A 16,886-nucleotide genomic window follows, 5' to 3' on the forward strand; every position below is an offset into this window, starting at 1 on the left:
GGGAAGACACGGAAGCCCCTTTTCCCAACTTAGATTACCCACGCTACCATTTCAAACCTTCTGGATCTTAAGCAGGCCCAAGGCCTGGAAAGAAGATGTAGATGGTTTGGCGATCACACTCTACACTCAAGATGAATGAGCTGCATATAGAAGAGACCAGTGAAAGCATGGCCATCATATGGTTCTGTTACCAGACAATCTGCCTCACAGAAGGGATGGATAAAGGGGCCCTGATGATGAGAAACTTATATAAATTAGGTTCTTCTTTTCATGCTAAACAGGTTTTCCCCAAGTTGGGTGCCCTTAACATAAGAGTCTTCAAACTTGGCAAGTTTAGGACTTGTGGACTTCAACTCCCAGAATTCCTGAGCTAACATGACCGGAGGAGGAACTCTGGGAGTAAAAGTCCACAAGTCTTAAAGCTGTTGAGTTTGAAGACCCCTGCCTTAACAGTAGTCATGCTGGCTAAAATTCTAGTAGTTTGTTGACATATATGAAGGGCCTCTCAGATCATGAAAACCCTTCATTGTTGCAATATGGTTTGCTGCATTGTTGTAATATGGTTTGCTTTTCTACTATTTAGTGTTGTTAATGAAACAAGAGGTGGTGGTTCCTAAACCTTGGCTTACAGCTTTGCACATTGTATAATCACAGCCAACTGTGGTTAATTTAACTCCGTCGAATTAGAACATGGCTTAGTGCAATGTATAAAGCCCTTTGAATACCCTTTTTGCAGTTTTCACAGGAAGCCACAGTTAGAATGATGTGCTGAGACTGAACTCAGCAATCTGACTTCTGGATTGGATTTTGAGATCAGTATTTATGGACTCCTGCCAACTCCCATACCTTGGCAAGATGCCTAGATCTTTTGTATTTGGCTTCCTAGTCCTGAGCCTTTTGCTACCTGTGGAGACAGGAGCCCCTCCCACTGGCTTTGAACTCTCCACAAAACTAAGATAACTGTCTCGGGTAGCTTCCACCATAAACCAGATTTGTATTACCCTCAGCTGCACCTTGTAAGGAGCCATCATGTACAGTTTACAAGTTACTGGAGCTTGGTTCACCCAGCATGCTAATTCACAACCAAGAAAGCCACATTATGGCTTAGTACAGCTTTCCCCTAATCCAGTGTTTCCCAACTTCAGCCATTTTAAGATGTGTGGACTTCAATTCCCAGAATACCCCAGCTTGGTAAGGTTGGGAAACACTCTCCTAATTCATATGCTCTTTGGAAGGTGTACATTCTGCTCCCCTTTCTGGGCACATTCTTTACCTCTTTCAGTCAATAAAACAGATGGTGATAAACATTTATGTGGGTTGGACTAAGTGAGCAAATAATTGTCTTGACCAGACCAAGGATGCCAATAGCTGTCTCTCTTTGCTCTTCACCCAGAGCTAACCAAAGGCATTCTGGTTAGATTTGTACGCTGCTGTGAATCATGGTTTGCTTGATAATGGCTTGTTGAATAGATCACTCTGGTGGTTCTGCACCATATACTAAGTCATAAAATACATTTTACAAATGCTAATAGGTGAGTTTATGTCATACATTAAGCCAAATCCAAACTACATCTTGCTTTACCAGAATACTTCACCCTCACTTTTACTACTGATACAGGGCCATTATATGGCTGGATTCACATGGCACCCTATGCCCAACCCCTAAAAACGATGGCTTAACATGCTGGATAACCCCAGCAACTATGACCGCTCATTTGCCTTACATTGACTGACTGAAGCTCTCTTGAGTTTCAGGCAGGTGCTTTCCAGCTCTCCCTGACTTGTTGTCTCTCTTGGGTCAAGAGGAGAAATCAAGCAAAAGAACAAAAAATGGGCTAGAGAGAAGTGGAAGGGACTCTGCCTAAGAGACTTCTGATATTCTGGAGTGTGCATGTATGCGATCACCATACCCATGAGTTAAGAACAATCAGTAGGTAAAAATAACCCCCAAGTTCCTAATTGGACATTAATAAAGATGGTTCCTTTATCAGACTTGGTGGGAGGTTTTGTGGCATAAATAGGTTGAGATCTACAGGAAAGATGAAGGGCAAACTTTGCAGAACGCACATACTGGTGGCCTTTGCAGCACAAATGTGAGTGATTTCTAGATGTCTGGAGACAATTATGGAAGCCTCGAAAGGAAAAAGAATACCAGCTGTGGGCTGCAAGGGTCCAGTTTTTCCTCAAGTTCCTCCCTGTTAAGATTCTGATGACCTCTAGTTTCCCATTAGGCATGCAGAGGCAGGGAAAGATGGAATGAGGGATGAAGACAATTCAAGACAATTACAGCCCAGTCTTCTCTGACTTATGGGACTCTCACATCTTCCTCCTGCCATCTGAATCTCAACACCTCTCAGTGCTAACCAGCATGGCCAAAAGATAAGGACCATGGAAGAAGCAAGCATTTTGAAAGACCAGACTGGGGTTACAGCCAATGGATTTTAGGATTCAGATGAATGGTACTGTCCTGTCCAGAAGCGACCACTTGAGAATGTGCCTGGAGAAGGCAAATGGCTCACAGATTTGCCCAAGACAAAGCTCTTATGCAAAGATATCTAGTCTGCCAGGAAGAACTGGCCTGAATCCTCTCTGTGACTTGCCAATTCTGTTGCCTTAACAGAGGATGCAAATTAGACAAGGAACACATTTGCTTATTTAGTGCCACAAGGGACCACGTTCTTATGCAAGATACTGAATCCCTCGTGACCACCAGGAATCTGAGTCAGCAGCTTCCCCTCTGGCCTTTGAGATTTCAATAGGCAACAATCAGCCCACATACTTCTAGACAATCTTCGCAGCCTTGAGGGATGTGGTGGAGTGGGGTGGGGGGAAAGAAATTTTCCAGAAGCTGAATTCTGGGAAAACGCAAAATAGCTCATCAGCAGAAACATGCTTTGCATTCGGATAGTCCTTGGTTTGCTTGTCCTTGGTCCTTGCGATCTCCAATCCAGAGACACTGCTGCTAGGAAGCTCTGCTAAATCTGCACTGGCAGAACAAAGGGAGCTTTTTGTACCCACACCTTTCCTTCTGTTTGTTTGGGGTGGGTGGGTGGTTGGGGGAATCTGGGTTCACCTGAAAGCTGATTGGGGCCAGAGAGGTGAAGCGCACACCAGATTCAACAACAAGGGCTGAATTCAGCAGCGCAGCAGACATCTAGCAAAGTCAGGGAGTGCCAGGTATATTTGAGGAAAGGATCGTTAATCAACGATGAGAAGACTTTGCCAGAAAGGAAGAAGTAGGGCTGTTAGCAGAATGCAACCCCACCACCCACACTCCTGGTATGTTGGCTGGATATTGTAATCCCTGCATTTTGGGGAGGGGGGCACATAGGTAATCTTGGGCAAGCTGAACCCAAGATATCTCCTCATTCAGAACAAGGCAGCATCATGAACTCAGTAGGTGATGGTTAGCAGGATTTATTCATTCATCAATTAATTGCACTTCTGTCCTGCTTCTCATGATCCAAAATCCCAGAGCGCTTTCTGGTAATGTCTCTCCAGCATGAAAACAGAGCTAAGACCACGAAGAACCAGTAAAAATAAAATAAAGCCAGCCTGTTAATATATCAGTATCAAGGGGGGAACCTACGACAAAGAGGAGTTTTTTTTAAAAAAGATGCCTAAAATGCATTAATGCTGGGGCCTGGTGTACCCCCTCCCAACCCCCTCTCCCCAAATTCCTCTCGAGCCCACCCAGCGGTGACATTGAATAACAAATTATTTCCCCCACGTTTCAGGATGTTGTTATTTTGAATGCACAGCTATTGGGGATTCATCCCAGGGGCCAGAAGCTAAGCATTTATCAGAGCACCGCTGGCTGGCCTCACACTTTGCGGGATGCGAGACTACATCCTTCCCACATCCCCCCAGAATGGGGGGTTCGCTCAAGAGTGCTGGTGCCACACAGCTGGAGGGCCCCACCGCAGTACATCTGCATTAAAAGAAGTACCCAAGCTGATCTGCCTCCCTCTCTCCTTCTTTCCCTCCCTCCTTCCTTTCCCGTGAATGGATTTAAATGAGCATTTAATGTGACTTTAATATGGCTGTTTCAGTATGCTAATCCATTATCGATTGATTGTTAAAAAAAAGAGAAGCTCCTTCTCTGAAATGGAACAAGCTGGTGAGAAACAAACCTGGCATGCAATTAGTGCCAAATTACCCAGCCCCTGATGGCTTCGAGTACATCCTGATTAAAGCTGAAAAACACAGGAGGAAAGGGGACAAAATCCAGACAGGCATCTGCACTCCAGGAAAAGGCCTTCTGATGGTGGTGGTGGAGAGGAGGGGAGGAAGAGGGGGAGGAGGTGTGTGCACATGGTGGAACAACCTAATCAAGAGGATTAAAGGCACAGGTGCACACCTCAGTAAAGTGCAGCCAGAAAACTCAACACGCACAAACAATGGAACAAGGACAAGGTCTGCAGGGCTGAGTGGAACAGGAATTCAGAGTGACTAGAGAGAGATTGGGAAAGAACAAAAGATGCTATAAATTTGCTGGGAGGGGTATAAACATGTCTGCATGATGTTCTCCTGCTGGAGCAAGCCTGGGAGAACAGCAGGATTGGAGTTAGGCATCCATTAGTCACATCCAGCATGACCAAGAGCCAAAGATGATGGTCACACTCCAGCAATAGCATCTGGGAGAGCAGTTTCACCACTTTTAGAGAAGGAGCTTAGACCAAGTTCGTATACTGCAACCAATTTTGGTCACTGTATTACTAAAATAGAGGGATACAATCAAGATCAAGGGAGATACTAATACCACTCTATAAAGCCTTAGTAAGGCCACACCTAGAGTACTGCATCCAGCTTTGGTCACCACACTATAAAAAAAGGATATTGAGACTCTAGAAAAAAGTAGAGAAGAGCAACCAGGATGATTAGGGGACTTGAGACTAAAACATATGAAGAACGGTTACAGGAACTGGGCATGGCTAGTCTAGTGAAGAAAAGGATCAGGGGAGACATGATAGCAGTCTTCCAATATTTGAGGGGCTGCCACAGAGGGTCAAGCTATTTTCTAAAGCTCCTATAGGCCAGACAAGGAATAATGGATGGAAACTGAACAAGGAGAAATTTAACCTGGAAATAAGGAAAAACTTTCTGACAGTAAGAACAATCAACCAATGGAACAGAAGTTGCCTTCGGAGGTTGTGGGAGCGCCATCACTTGAGACTTTCAAGAAGAGACTGGACTGCCATCTGTCAGAAATGGTGTAGGGTCTCCTGCTTGGGCAGGGGGTTGGACTAGATGACCTACAAGGTCCCTTCCAACTCTGATTATCTGTTATCTGAAAAAGATGTTGAGACTTTGGGGGAAAAAAGTTCAGAGAAGAGCAACTAAGATGATCAAAGGCCTGGAGACTAAAACATATGAAGAATGGCTGCAGGATTTGGGTTTGGCTAGTCTAAAGAAAAGAAGAATTGGGGTGGCATGATAGCAGTATTCCAGTACTTGGGCTGCCACAAAGAAGAGGGGTGGGGGTCAAATTATTTACCAAAGCACTGGAGGGCAGGACAAGAAACAATGGTTGGAAACTAATCAAGGAACAGAAGCAACCTGAAATTAAGGAGAAACTTCCTGACAGTCAGGACAATTAACCAGTGGAACAGCTTGCCTCCAGAAATTGTGGGCGCTCCATCACTGGATGTTTTTAAGAAGAGCCTAGACAGTCATTTATCTGAAATGGAATAAATTCTCCTGTTTGAGCAGGGGGCTGGACTAGAAGACCTCCAAGGTCCCTTCCAGCTCATTCATTCTATTAAAGTGGATATTCTGAAGGAGTCGAAGGACAGACTACTGGCGGTCCTTCAACCACCTCAACTAGGGCAACTGAGGAGGAAGAAAAATGGAGTTTCCCTGTCAGCAACCATCCCTGCAGCGAAGAAATATCTTCAGGACCCAATAAATTGCAGGCACATTCAGACAGGCATCAGTTAGCTCTGCTGAAACTTTGATCCTGGTCTTGAGGTTGCATCTGGAATTGCATCACACCCTCTCTGTTTTGTGGGCTTTACTGTGCTGTTGTGATACATACATTCCGTTCAGTCCTTTCCATATTATTTACTCACAGGATTTGTATGCTGCCCAATGTTCAAGGTTATCTCCAGGAAGTTGACAGTAAAAATAAAATTAAAAAAAAAAAAACTACCCCAAATGAAAGAAGATTCAAGCAGATGACCTTGGCTTGGTTCCCTTATTGGACTAAAACAGATCATAACCAGCTGTGTGTGTGTGTGTGTGTGTGTGTGTGTGTGTGTATTTACTACTCAGCCAAATCCATGCAAACCACAATGTTTAAGGAAACATGTGAAAATAGCTTAAAGCAAAACAAGGATACTTTGGGCAGAAGTGCCTTATAAGGGGGATTCCTCAAGCAGTCATTTCTTTAAATAATAATAATAATAGTGCCGCTCAAAGTAGCGGACACCTACAAGTAAAACCCAAATCTATCATGAAAACATAGATTAAAAAAACCAACTAAACAATTGTTTGCAATCATTTTTATGATTATTTATTTGATGTCCAGTGGGACTGAAGATAGTGTAAATTAGGTCCCTAAACCCTCCTAGCATTATTGAACATAAATACCTTTCGGCTAAGTCTAGAAGGTCCACGGACCATTTGCCCAACATTCAAGGCAGTGTACAAGTTTTATCAACAGTACGAGAAAGTCATAAAACGGGACAGCTGGAAAAGGAACAACAGTTGCTGGAATCATTACATGAACAAGGTGTATTTTGGGGGGCGGGGGGGTGGAGGTGCTTTCATCCATATTAACATAGGCCTATACAAACCTCCCTACGTTTTGCTGACAATAATCTACGCAACCTGGGAGGAAAATTTTGAGTGGGAGGATATTTCAGTGGTAGAGCAACTTATTTGCTTGCAAAAGATCCCAAGTTCAATGCAACAGCATCTTCAGGTAGATTTGGAAAAGCTACCTCTGAAACTTCGGAGAGCCACTGGTGTTCAGAAACTAAACTTTGTATAACATGCTAAGCCAAGATTTTGGTTCAACAGCATTTTCTTGAATTAACCCCAAATGATGATCCGGTTAACCCATAAGCCATTTGATTTTACAGATTGACAGGCATTGGGTTCACTCAACAGATCAAGCGTACTCTGAACAAACTAAACAAAAACCACTCAGCACAATGTGCGAATCCAGCTGGTGTGCAGTTTGACATAGGTGGTCCAAAGCAGTTTGCTCCATTTCCTCTCTAGGTTCTGGCTGCAGAAACTGGCTAGTGTAACTGGGAGGGCACCAGGCATGGAACGGCTGTTCCCACAGTGATCAATGGAAACAAAGGGTGGTTTGACCACTTGATGGCAAAACACATGATGACTGCCACAAAATCTTAATTCCTTGTGCAATTGATGTATAACTGAGCAAATGAGTTTGTCTATAAAGCAGGCAGGAGCGTCTGGGTTTTTTTTCAATAGCACAAGGCAAAAAGGAACATTTCAGTAATAAAGCTATGAGCACCAGGGTGCATCAATCAACAAGTTCCTAGATTATTATTATTTTTTGCAACATTGGGGTTTTTAAAGTGCTTCACTGCAGTTTTGCTCAGAGGCTACGAGAGCATCTATCAACAAGTTTCTACTCCTTTTAGCAGAGATGATAGGAAGCACAGGTAGGACAGGGAAGTGGCCGACCGGAGGAGACGAATCAACCTCCTGCCCACCGTGGAATTGGGAGAAGATGCTGAGGAAAGCAAAGAGGGTTGGAGTCACAAAATTACTTACTGGGAGAAGGTGGTGGTCTCCGAGATTGATTCATAGACTTGTAAAATCTTCTGGGCTCCCCAAAGAAATTAAGCAACAAAGTTTTTTTCTTTTTCTTTTTTTGTAAAAAAAAAAAAAATTAAAAAAAGGCAAACCAACCAACCAACCACTGGGAAGAAGAAGAAGAAAAAAAGGAATGAAATAAATCTGCAAAAAAAGGAGGGAGACATAAGGGAAGGGAAGGAAGAGGTGAAGAAGGAAGAGAATGCCCAATCTTCAGTCTTCCTTGATGAGTTTTCATTGGCGTTCATAGATCACAGAGTTTTCCCTCCCCAACACCTTCTGCCCCATCATAAAAAAAAAATAAAGCAAAAATTAATGTCCCCTTCCCTCTGGATGTCCTTGGTTTCTGTCCGTTGCCTTCTGGAGTGTTTCTTGTCTGCATGTTGTGGGTGGCTCAGAGATATGGCAGCCTCCATTGTGACTCTTGACTTGAGCATCTGCAAGGATTTTCGATTGTCTTTTTGCTGGGCTGTAGGTTGAGACAGCTCCTGACAGTCTGCTTCAAAAACTGCCCCCCCCGCCATTATCAAAGAAAGCAAGTTTATTGATTTTTTCATCATATTTTCTTTTTTCCCCCTTTCTCTTTGTTTTTTAAAGAAAGGGGTGGAGTGGGGGTGTTCGCCTCTGTCTTCTTTCCCTCCTTCTTGTCTTTCTTTTTCTCTTTTCTTTTTTGTTTTGTTTTGTTTTCTTAGAAAAAAAAGCAAATGAACCAACCAAGAAACGAGCGAACAAAAAGGGGTCTTTTTTTTTTTGTCATACATATATGTGTGTGTGTGTGCGTGTGTGTGTGGTGGGGGTTTTTTTTGTTTTGTTTTTGATTTCCATTAAATACAGAACTTGAAAAGTGTTCCAGAGAAAAGTGCTGCTAAAGTAGCTCTGAAAGAGATTGAGAGAGAAAGAGAGAGAGAGAGAAGGGAAGGGAGGGGGTGAGAAACAGAAAGAAACATTGATCAAAACACAGCCCACTCTTGGCAGGGCTCAAGTATTCATTTTGGTGCATGGAACCCAAGAGACTCATTGTGTTTTTGTCCAACAAATCCTTTCTCCGGAATCTACAATTTAGAGACCCAGTAAAAAGCACCTATTAAATATTTCCATGCTTATTTAGGATGTCCTCTTTTCTTTAGGTTAGAAGATGGCTGGTTGGCTGTTCATGCCTATTGGTATTTTTTTTCCCCTTGAACAGTCATTGGCATTGCTTAATTTTAATCAAGGACAGCTAAATTTTTACCCTTTTATTTATGTATCTTACCCCGTTCTTCCAAAAAGCTCAAGGCTGTGTGTGTGTGTGTATAATTAATATATATATCTCCTTCCCCATTTTATTCTCACAATAACCCAGAGAGATAGGATAGCCTCAGAGCCCAAGGATACACAATCAACTTCACGACCAAGAATATGCCCAAGCTTTGCTCCTCAAACTGTCAGTCTAACACAGGAGTGTCAAACTTGATTTTCTTGAGGGTCACATCAGGGTTGTGTTTGACTGGGGGTGGGGGACTTAGCTAGGGATGGGCGTGGCCAGCTCACCATCACTCATGTTGGGAGGCTCCTGTGGTGACCTGAGCCCTCGACCAGCAAAAATGGGCTCCCGAGCTCCGTTTTCAGCTGCGATGGCCTCCTGCAACCTTCTGCCAGTGAAAACGGAGTTCGGGAAGGCCGCCCACGGCCCTCTCAAGCTCCGTTTTTCACTGACAGAGGCACCGCAGGCCAGACCGTCACTGTTTCCAGAGTGACCCCCACGGGCCAGATGTAAGCCTCCTGTGGGCCGGATCCAGCCCCCGGGGCTTGAGTTTGACACCACTGAACTCTAATACACTGACCTATTTTTGTTGTTGATAATTAAGCGGCCATTTTCTTTTTAAAGCTGTGTGCATCTGTGTGAATCCACAAGATAGGAACACGAGAGAAGTACAGGGGGGGCCTGATACAAAAAACATGGATGGAGCTTGGGTTGCTGTTAATTTGACTTTTTTTTTTTTAACACACCCTTAGAGGGGAACATGTGGGTGTGCTTGCCTAAAAAAAATAATAATAGATATTCTCCCTTCTCTTCCAGCAGAGCCATTGCATACAGCAGGAGTGATAAACTTGTAACCCTCCAGATGCTGCTGAAAAACAACAACTCTTGGTGATCCCTGCCAGAGATGAAGGACCTTGGGAGCTGTAGATCAGCAACACCTAGACATGACCAGGTCCTTTCTCTCTGCTGCAAAAGGGGGGCATTTTTAAGACACCACACATACACACACACAGCTTCACTGCAAGCAGCCACTGAAATGGAGGGCAGCCAGCGTAATGCACCGAACAATTATTTAGAATTATATTTTAAAATGATTATTCATATGGTAAACAATATTCATGGATAGAAAAGAACAGAGACATTACTTCTGGAAATGTCCAAATCAGTTTCAGATTGTCCTTTGTGGTTGTTTTTTTTAAAGATACACAAAGACCTAAAGTAGGAAATATAGTCCTCATCTTATATCGGTTTAGGGACTGTTCAAAGTTTTACAACAGCACTGAAAAAAAAGCGACAACCAGTCCTCACTCTTACGACCATTATGGTGTGCCCGTGGTCATGTGATCAAGTTTTGGTTGCTTGGCAACCGGCACACATTTACAATGGTTGCTGCTTCCGTTGGAGAAAAAAAAAATCAAATTTTGTCATATGGATTTGATGAGCATTAAAAAAAATTTAAAGGGAGGAAAAAATAACTTTTATTTCCATTTTTTTTGTGGAAAATGGACAATTTATTATAGTCTTAAACAACTAAGTTTTGAATGTGAGAATTCTTTCTATACTTGGAAAAAGTCAGATGTCATTCTAATATTTGTGTTTCCCTTTTTCTTTAATACCTTTTTAAACTTCTATCCCTACTCTCTTTTTAACACTTCGTTGTTTCTCTTAATAGTTAGTTTATGTGGTTTTGTGAAGTGTATGCTTTGTAAAATCTAATAAAATTACTTGACAAACAATGAAGGCAGCTTTCCAGGACCATGTGTTCAGCATTTGCTACCTACAAGTTTCCAACAAGCAAAGTCAATGTAGGAATATTGATTTGCTTAATGACCAACACAATTCATTTAACAACTGCAGTGATTTGCATAACAACCTGGGCAAAAAAGGGATGTAAAATTGGATCCCACTCATGTAACAATCACCTTGCTTAGCAACGGGGATTCTGGTGCCAGTTGTGGCTATAAGTTGAGGACTACCTGTACAGCTTTGCTGGCTGAGGAATTCTGGGAGTTGAAATCAGCCAGGCTTAAAGTTGTCAACGTTGGAGACCCCTGCTCTAGGCTGTTCCATTTAAGACTGTAGGAGGGGCATTGCCTTTTCTTCTGCATATCCTCTCCCAATTAAAAAAAACACAAGGGAAAATTAAAAAGGCAAAGGGGACACTTGGAGCAGATCTTATTGGATCGTTTAAAAACACATGAAGAACGGTTGCAGGATTTGGGTAAGGCCAGTCGAGAGAAAAGAAGGACTAGGGGTGACATGATGGGAGTATACCAGTATTTGAGGGGCTGCCACCAAGAAGAAGGGGGTTCAACTTATTTTCCAAAGCACCCAAAAGAAAACAAGAAGCAATGGATGGAAACTAATCAAGGAGAGAAGCAACCTGGAATTTAAGGAGAAACTTCCTAATAGGGAGAACAATTAACCAGCGTAACGTTAGAAATTGTAGATGCTTCATCACTGGAGGTTTGTCTGTAAATGGTATAGGATCTCCTGCTTTAGCAGGGGGTTGGACTAGAACAGTGGTCGCCAACTGGTGGGCTGGGGACCACTGGTGGTCCGTGAGAAAATTTTGGTGGTCCGCAGAGAAATGTCACCTCCAAAGCAATTAATCCAGGCTGCGTGGTAAGTCGCTTGCACTGCAAACAACATGAGGTAATGAGGGGAGGGGGAAAGGGCAGAGGGAGGGAAACTTGCCCCAAGCGCCCCACGTGCCTCGCCTGGCCACCGGGCTGCTTCTTTCTTCTTCTGCTTTTGGCTGCACGCAAGGAAAGCAGTAAACGTCTTTCTTTTTCTCCCCTAAACTCCACTAGAAAGGAATCTTTAGGACCCTACAAGGCATCCTGCTCCAAGAGGCTGCGCCGGCAAAGACTCATTTCTGGCGGAGTTTGGGGGAGAGAAAGAAAGACTTCTGCTGCTTCTGCTGCTTTCCTTGCATGAAGCCAAAAGTCTCTCTCTCTCTCTTTCTCCCCCTTAGAACAGAGCTGGAGACGGTATCCTGCGATCCCAAATAAAGAATCATCGATCGGTAGGAAAACAGGGTGGGGAATTTTCCTGCAGACATTTTTCCTGCAGCCACTGTCAGTCAAAATTCATATTAGTGGTCCACGGGATTTAAGATTATGAGTTTGGTGGTCTCTGAGGTCCAAAAGGTCTAGAAGACCTCCAAGGTCCCTTCCAGCTCTATTCTGATTGTTTTAATTCTGCAGTGTTCATGAACCATCACCCCATCTGTGAATTGTGCTCACCGCCAACTCGGTCTGTAATGTCCCAAAGGTGTTTTTTCAAAAGGCAACCGGGCTGCGTTTTTTTCCTTGGATCTGTTTCACTTCTCTTCCAAGGAGCTTGTTCAGTTTGTCTTCAAGGGAAAAAACAAAACAAAGAAAGCCCAGCTGCCTTTTGAAAAAGCGCTTTTGGGACAACCATGACCTGGATGACCAAGAATCTCCACCGACACCAGTCTCTCATGACCGCTTCAGTGTCTTATTTGCTAGTTTGGCCTAGCTGCAGTCCTTTCCCGTGGCCTCTACTGACACAAATTGCTGGATTAATTTTGATCAGCTTCCTGGTTCTAATTCCTGAGACCAGAAAGTCGTGACCTTCAAAGTGAGGAATAGCCTCAGCCTAACAGAATGTTATCTACGTGTCGCTTGCCTTGCTTGTATTGGGGATCATGCATGCGTTGCAGTTTCCTATTTCCCCCCCTCCACTTTTTTTTCCCTCTACACATTGGGCACTGACAGCATCTCCCTGGCCAATCTGGACAAACTAGGAAAACAGAATTGTTCACGAAACTCCAAAGGTCTCATTGAAGGAGAAAAGCCTTGATCTGAAGACGGAAAGAGCGAAAGATAAATACAACTCCCAAGGGAAGCTATTCCGGAGCTTGGGAGTGACAGGGACCTCGTGAGATTTGGAAGTGAAATCTTTTGTCTCTCACTCTGCGTGTTTGGAATGTCAAAGAGGTGTGTGGATCCTGCTTTTTCAGAGCTCCTTGAACCAGCTTTCAGGAGCCTCTGGGATAATCTGTCCCTCACTAAATATTACTTACTTGTTTTATTTCTATTTTTCAATGCCTGGCCTGCCTTTCTGCATATTACCCTTTGGGTGGCTAATAAAAGTAACGACGATACAGAAATACAATGCAGCCAAATTAACTTGTTTACAGTCGGCTAATCTCAACCCCAATGCTTAGTTAACAGATGGAACCTCTGAATTGGAAGAGCTGGATGGAGGGCACCCAAAACCAGAGCCAAACATTTATAACCTCTTTCCCTGGTGGGTCTTCCTAGTAGTAGCTGGAACTTCTTTCTGAAGCAGAAAAGAGGCCACGAGGGCTAGATAGGCATATGGAAGCTGAGGATCACGCACAGGGTTTAGGGTGACCATATTTATCTCCCTACTCCCCTCCCTCCTTTTAGGGATGGGTTTAAATGATAGCAAAACACAGCTACTATTGTGGCCCACCAGCAGAGCTGGCAGCAGATTCGGCCAGTGAGGAGGTTGGGGAGGAACATGGGCCAGTCCTGGAGTCTGGGGAAGGCTCTGACGAGGGCTCTGCGTGGGAGGCAGAGATGGGGCCAGGGCTGTCCAACATTTCCCAGCTGCCTACAGAGTCTGAGATAAGTGGGGAAGAAGAACAGCTGGAGCCTGTTCCCAGTGTGCGCATGCGTAGAGTTGCCAGAAGAAGGGAACAGCTAAGGAACAAGGGTCGACTCGGGAGTAAAGCCACAGGTGGATTGTGAATGGCCCCTCCCATAGGGAATAAAAGAGGAGCAAAAAAGGTCTTTGCAGGAAACAATTAGTTCATTTGGGTGAAGATCTGTTCCTGCATTCTTTCCAAGCGTCATTTGCTACAGTGTGGCATCTGAAGGATATTGGCCTGGCAGCTCTCCAGGTCTGATAAGAGTTGGTAATTGGGAAGTATCTTGAAGAACTGTTGGCCGGGACTTTGCTGGGTAAACTCAGTAATAGGGGTTTATCGGAACGAGGAGTCGGCTTCGTGCTAAAAACACCCAAACAGTGACATAAGTTCCAGTTGAGCAAAACATACGAACCCAGTCACTGCTTCTATTCCAGAATACAGGTAGTCCTTAACTTACGATCATTTGTTTAGGGACTGTTCAAAGGGACGGTGATGCTGAATGAAAGGACTAACAAGCGGCCCCCAGAGTTACAGTGATTGTAGCATGTCATGGATCCCATGATCAAAATCCAGGCTCTTGGTAGTCTGCCTGCATTTACAACCACAGGGGTACTTCAGTCCCGTCCCTCCCACCTGTCTACCTTCCCCCTAGCTAAGCCTTTTGACCCCCTGCGCTTCGCAGCCCGACATCCTAGTCGAATTCTGCTGCCAGCCTGACCCTTTGCAAAGCAGTTGGCTGTCCCAAGGTCTTGGATGGCAGTTTCCTTCGCAAGGCTTGGGGAAGATGGCCGCCCAGGGCCAGCAGCTACGGTGCTCTAAGACAGGGGTCTCCAACCTTAGCAACTTTAAGACTTGTGGACTTCAACTCCCAGAGTTGGGAGTTGAAGTTCACAAGTCTTAAAGTTGCTAAGGTTGGAGACCCCTGCTCTAAGAAGTCCCTGAGCTGCAGTGTGGCAAGCAGCTTCATAGCCACATGGTTCTGGGGTTGCTCGCCATCCCATAAGGCCGTGTGCAGAGCAGCCAAAAGAGCAGAAATGGGGAGAGATAGGCTAGGAGGGAGAGTTGAACAGGAGGCAATTTAGCTCAGGGGTTGCCAACCTTTTGGACCTCAGGGACCACCAAACTCATAATTTTAAATCCTGCGGACCACTAATATGATTTTTGACTAAAGGTGGCTTGCTGACATTGGTGGGAAAGTCGGTCCCATATTCCAGAGCTGCAGTAGTCACAGGACTGGCCCTTTGGTCATCCCGGAGCAGCTGCTCCTCCACCTGGGTGTACCGGCCTGCCGTGGACTGGAGGAGCTGCTCCGGGATGACTTTACTCAAGGTAAGGTTTGCACACTCAGGCGAAGGGTGGGGGCCACTGGGTGGGCAGGCCATGTGGGTGGCACAACCTTGTGTTCCTGTGCAGCCTGGATTAATTGCTTTGGGGGAGTGCTTTGGGGGGGCATTTCTCTGCAGACCACCAAATTTTCTTGCGGACCACCAGTGGTTCCCGGACCACCAGTTGGCAGCCATTGCTTTAGCTTACTGTATATAGCAGGACAGACAGAACCTGGAGGCAGCGTCAAGACGGGAATCAGCCTGGAGTCATTAACGTTCCTATACATGGTCTGAATTCAACTCCTCTTGAATTCCATTAACTCTTGTCTAGTGTTAATTTAGCCACAATCATTAGTTACTAGATTCTTGTGATTTCTTCCTTGACTTACTACCAATCCTTTAGTGAGCATTCAAAGTTATAATGGCACTGAAAAAAGTGACACGACTATTTTCATACTTCTGATCATTGCACCATCCCCACAGCCACACGATCCAAATTACCCAGTTACCCTTGGCAACTGGTTCCTATTTATGACCACTGCAGTGTTCTGAGGTTGTGGGATTTTGCCATGTCTGACAAGTAAAGTCAATGGGAAAACAAGGTTCACTTAACTATCGTGTTACTCACTTCTGACAATGGCAAGCAGTGACTTGCTTAACCACTGTGGCAAGGAAGGTTGTAAAATGAGGCAAACCTCACAACTGTCTGGCTTGGGGAACCCATCGTGGTCGTAAGTCAAGGACTACCTGCGTAGCATGAGCAACAAATGATTTTAAGTGGAACTTAATAAGGGGGCCTGATTTCTTTGTGCCTGACACATTACCCAAGGCTCAGGGCTGGGAGGTACCAAGCCTGCAATGGCTTGGCTTGGCTTGGCTTCATTTAACAACGGAACAGTGCCTGCCAGGATTGTCATCGCTAAGTGATGCGGGTCATACCGTGTCACGCTTTACGACTGCATTGCTTAGCAATGGAAATTTTCATCCCAGTTCTGCTCCTAAATGGAGGACTACCTGTAAATATAGCTTTCCTGTAATTTTGAAAGGATGTTCTCTGGAAAGGTGAACCAGGAGCTTCTGTTGTGAAGATCTTTTACGGACTATGTTTGCATGACATATTCTCAATCATCCAGGTCATGGTTATCCCAAAGGTGTTTTTTCCCCCAAAAAAAGGCAACTGGGTTTTCTTGTTGTTGTTTTTTTTTAAAGTTGAACATGTTTCGCTTCTCATCCAGAACTGAAGAAGATTCTTGGATAAGAAGCGAAACGTTTTGAAAGGAAAAAACCAAGAAAGTCCAGTTGCCTTTTGGAAAAAAAAAAACATCTTTGGGATAACCATGATCTGGATGACTGAGATTCTCCGTAGACGTTTGCATGACATGTTTATTCCTGATTAACTTGACCACGACTTATGGAATGAATCCACTTTTCTACATTTGCACAAGACCCTGAAGCATAAACTAGCCACAGGCTGAGTTTGTACAACGTGGTCAGCTAAAAAAAGGTTTGTGATTCAATGGGCTATATGACGTTATATGAGCAATCTTTGGAAAGAATATTGCTAAACTGGGTGGACTCTTTGTGGTCACATCTAAAGTGGTTATTAGTTAATATAATACCTTCCCCCCCCCTTTTTAAGGACTTGCAATAATAGGCAGATTACGAGTCAGCATAACTCAAGGGTGACAATTCTAGGATTCTTGATTCACCTAACTTTATTGCTGAGAAAATTATTTTCATTTTAAAAAAAGCTGGCATGATAACAAAACAAAGCTTCTGGTCTTGGTGGCTGTTCGTGTGAGCTGTTCATCACCACCTTCTGGAGCTCCAAATTTGCTTGCTAGATGTACACCAGGGGTGTCAAACTCGATTTCATTGA

The 16,886-nt window shown here is 44.3% G+C and overlaps 1 protein-coding gene across 10 annotated transcripts in view; it reads right to left on the minus strand.

Moving 5' to 3' along the window:
* The window catches only part of AHDC1 (AT-hook DNA binding motif containing 1), a 269,420-nt gene that overhangs the window by 5,204 nt on the left and 247,330 nt on the right, over positions 1–16,886 (minus strand). For 6 of the 10 annotated variants that reach the window (XR_015750451.1, XR_015750450.1, XR_015750452.1 and 3 more), the window contains one exon: positions 7,753–8,670. The exons of the other annotated variants lie outside the window; for them this stretch is intronic. The gene's annotated coding sequence lies outside the window, so the exon portion shown is untranslated. The remainder of the gene's footprint in view (positions 1–7,752; positions 8,671–16,886) is intronic. 10 annotated transcript variants of the gene reach the window in all.

Source organism: Notechis scutatus, chromosome 8, assembly GCF_049901735.1.
Source record: "Notechis scutatus isolate UNSWTSFEM ecotype Mainland chromosome 8, rNotScu1.2, whole genome shotgun sequence".
Classification (NCBI taxonomy): Eukaryota; Metazoa; Chordata; class Lepidosauria; order Squamata; family Elapidae; genus Notechis; species Notechis scutatus.